Raw genomic sequence first — 4,339 nt, forward strand, 5'->3', positions numbered from 1 at the left:
AATCTCAAATCATTTCAAACAAAAATGCAAGTCTTAAATCCATCGACGAGTCGCACTGAAAATCTAAATGAAATAATCAATAAGTTAAATGACTATATAAAAAGTGAAATGAGTGAGTTTCAAGAACGAGACAGTGGTTGGTCCCTAATTGAAATAGTACATTTAGAAGTAAATATAAATAAATATCAACTCATAAAAGGCTCGAATTACATTGGCTTACCGAGAGAAATATTAAACAGGAAAGCCTGCATCAATGTGAAAAATAAAGACGAATATTGTTTTAAATGGGCCTTAATATCGGCTTTTATAAAACTTCGCAAAAACAATAGTCGACCAAATCAATATAAACGTAAAGGCATTTACAACATTCACGCAGATATAATAAATATAAATAATAAATCGATTAACTTTAGTGGGCTAAAATTTCCCACACCGGTCGACAGCATAAAAGTTTTTGAAGAAAATAATCCTGAACTTAGTATAACTGTGTTGGGTGTAGACAGCGATGGAAAGACAATCATCGGTCCATATTATTTAACTAATAATAAAACTAGCAACGTCACACACACTATATACCTATTACTTCTCGAGAAGGATGATAAATATCACTATGTTTGGATTAAAAATATTTCCAAGTAAGTATTAAAGTATAAACTTAATAAAATTTTATTATAACTATTTCTTTTATTTTCCATTAGATTACTTCGCAAACAAATAACGAAAAGTACTAAGAAGATTTCTCTATGCAATGGCTGTTTTCAACATTTCGATGATGACGATAAACTGGAACGACATACTATGGAGTGTAATAGAATTATAACTGAGATGCCCTCAAATGATATGACGATTTTAAGATTTAAGAATTTTAAAAATCAATTAGAAGTTCCTTTTGTAGCATATGCTGACTTTGAGTGTATTTTAGAAGGGATGAACTTGAAAACTTCAGATAACATAAATCTAATTCAAAAGCATATACCGTATGCATATAGTTATTATATAAAGTGTTCATTTGACGATAGTTTGGATATATATAGAATATATCATGGTGAAGATTGTGCAGCACATTTTGTTGAGAGTATATATAAAGATTGTTTAATGCTATATCAAAATCACTTAAATGTAACTATATCGTTATATCCGCTATCAATGGAGCAACAAAGAATAATTGACTTAGAACAAAATTGTAGTATATGTGGTAATTTATTCACTAATCAATCTAAAAGAGTAGTAGATCATTGTCACTTAACAGGAAAATTTAGAGGTGTAGCGCATAATAATTGTAATTTAAACTTTAAAATAGCAAAATTTTTCCCAATATTTTTCCATAATCTTTCGGCCTACGATGCGCATTTATTTGTGAAAGAATTAATGAAAATTCCTGGTGAAATTTCTATAATTCCGCTAAACAAAGAGTTTTATATATCTATCTCAAAGAAAATTTTTATAAATTCGAAGGAAAGGTTAGAACTTCGATTTTTAGATTCATTTAGATTTATGTCTTCCAGTTTAGATAGCTTAGCCAGTTATTTAAAAGAAGAAAATCTAACCACAATAAAATCCTTTTTTGCAGACTCGAACAAATTTCAAATGGTTAAACGTAAAGGTATATTTCCGTATAGCTATTTAAATTCAGTTGAACGCTTGTCAGATACACAATTACCGTCACGCGAAAATTTTTATAATCAATTAACTGATAGACACTGTTCTGAAGAGAGTTATCAGCACGCACAAAACGTTTGGAATACCTTTGAGTGCACAAATTTATTAGATTATTTATTGTTATATTTGAAGATAGATGTGCTGTTGCTATGCGATGTATTTGAGAATTTTAGAAAAGTATGTCAAAAAATCTATAATTTAGATCCTTGTCAATATTATACAACTCCTGGTCTGTCGTGGGATGCTATGTTGAAGACAACTAAGATTGAATTAGAACTACTCACAGATATTGATATGTATAATTTTATAATGAAAGGTATTAGAGGAGGTCTTGTTCAATGTAGTAAACGGCATTCTATTGCAAATAACAAATATTTAAAAAACGAATACGACTGTGAGAAAGAGTCAAATTATATTATATACTTAGATGTTAATAATTTATATGGATATGCTATGTCGCAAGCTATTCCATATAAAAATTTTAAATGGTTAGAAAAAACAGAAGACGGAAATTTTGAAAATTTTGATTTAAACACATGCGTTGATGATCAATCAATTGGTTATATTTTAGAGGTAGATTTAGAATACAGCGAAAACTTACACAGCCAGCACAATGATTTACCATTTTGCCCACAAAACAAAAAGAATGAAAATATGCTACAACCAAAATTGATTGCAGACTTGACGAACAAATATAATTATATAATTCACTATAGAAATTTACAGCAATGTCTTCGACATGGGTTGATTTTAAAGAAAATTCATCGAATATTACAATTTGATCAATCTGCTTGGCTTCAAAAATATATTGATTGCAATAATCATCACAGAACATTGGCAGTTAATGATTTTGAAAAGAATTTTTTCAAACTGCTAAACAATGCAGTCTATGGTAAGACTATGGAGAATGTTGATAAGAGAAAAGAAATTAAATTAGTATCCAGTTGGGAGAGTAATGGGAAAAGATTGGGAGCTAGGGCACTTATCTCAAAATTTAATTTTAAGAATATATTACAATTTAACAATAATTTGTTCGCAATTCAATTGAAAAAAGCGCATGTTATCTATGATAAGCCTGTCTATATTGGCTTTACCGTTCTAGAGCTATCCAAATTTAAAATGTATAATTTTCACTATGACTATATGAAGCCTAAATATCAGGACAATATCAATTTAATGTATATGGATACTGATTCTTTTATCTATGATATTAAGACCATAGATTTTTATGATGACATTCGTTTAGAAATTGATGAGCATTTCGATACTTCAGAATATGATAAAGATAATGTTTTTAATTTACCATTGATAAACAAAAAAAAAATTAGGTATGATGAAAGATGAGTGCAAGGGAGATATAATTGAAGAATTTATTGGACTCAGAGCTAAAATGTATTCAATACAAATCTCTAAAATAAATAAAGATGAAACAACAGAGATCAAAAAAATTAAAGGAGTAAAGGCGAGTGTAACGTCTAAATTAACTATTAACGATTTTCGAGATTGTTTGTATAAAAAAATAAAGAAAGTTGGAACAATGTACTTATTTAAATCTAAATTACATCAAATTTATACACAAGAGTATACAAAAGTCACCTTAAACTATTTAGATGATAAGCGCTATGTAAAAGAGAATAATATAGACACCCTTGCATGGGGGCATAAAGACATAGACCACTAAGTTAAACCAAAAATAAAAATATTATATTTTCTTTTTTTGATATATATTACATTTTATTTTTTCGAAATAAAAATTTTAAACATAAATGACCACAGTTATATGTATTGAATTTTTGATCATTTCTATAATTATATTCAATGGGTGGTTTTAAATAATTTACAATTTCAATGGGCGGTTGCAAATCACCAAAACTATCATAGTATTCTTTATAATTTCTCTTCTTGAAATATGCTACCCAATGCGTGCCACTACCGCTTTCGTTATCTAAATTTATTATCCCACATTCGTTGGTCAATGGTTTCTTGGGGAGACGATCACGCATAAAAACACCACGAAAGTGTTGAAAATGTTTTTTACCAAAATCAATTAAATCAATATCGGTAAGTGCTTGTTTGGGTAGCATATCTATTAGTTTTTTGGTGAATAGGGCTTATAAAATAGTCCATAGCCTTTCTTGTATGGTTTGAGGAAAAGTCCTTTTCCCATCGCAATTGATTCCATGTAGCGGTTATGACGTGTCGCTTCAGCTAATTGTTCTTTACCATTTTTGACATCGTTTATTGCCTTGACAACAGCAGATCCACCACTAGCAAGACCACCAAGTGCACCAAGTGCAGTCAATATTGGTATTAATGGTAGGAATCCACCAATTTTTGGTAATGGTATCACCCTCGGAATATTTTTTCGTCGTTGACCGCGAAGAAAACTTGGTGGGATTGATTGTTGTGATATCTGAATTGCTTCATCGATACTCGTAGGATTTCTTCGTTTCAAAATTCGTTTAGTTTGACTCACAATGCTCGCGAATGATTTTTTTTTTTGCTTGCCTACGACGTCGACGTTGTTTTTTATTACCACCTGATTTCCTCTTACGTTGACGTCGACGACGAGATTTGTTTTTAGTCATACCTAGACCGAATTTAACTTTTGTTTTCATAGCGTTTGTCACAAACCAAGCAGCAGAGCGTTCTTTTAGACCGCTATCTTTTGCTTTAAAAC

At 30.0% G+C, this 4,339-nt stretch overlaps 1 long non-coding RNA gene across 1 annotated transcript; it reads left to right on the plus strand.

Annotated features, from left to right (window-relative positions):
* Positions 1-500: 500 nt before the first annotated feature.
* LOC138912270 (uncharacterized) lies at positions 501-897 on the plus strand. Its single transcript, XR_011417788.1, has 2 exons — positions 501-635; positions 699-897. It is a non-coding gene; the product is annotated as an uncharacterized lncRNA (long non-coding RNA).
* The last annotated feature ends 3,442 nt before the right edge of the window (positions 898-4,339 follow it).

Source organism: Drosophila takahashii, chromosome 2R (genome assembly GCF_030179915.1).
Source record: "Drosophila takahashii strain IR98-3 E-12201 chromosome 2R, DtakHiC1v2, whole genome shotgun sequence".
NCBI classification, from domain to species: domain Eukaryota; kingdom Metazoa; phylum Arthropoda; class Insecta; order Diptera; family Drosophilidae; genus Drosophila; species Drosophila takahashii.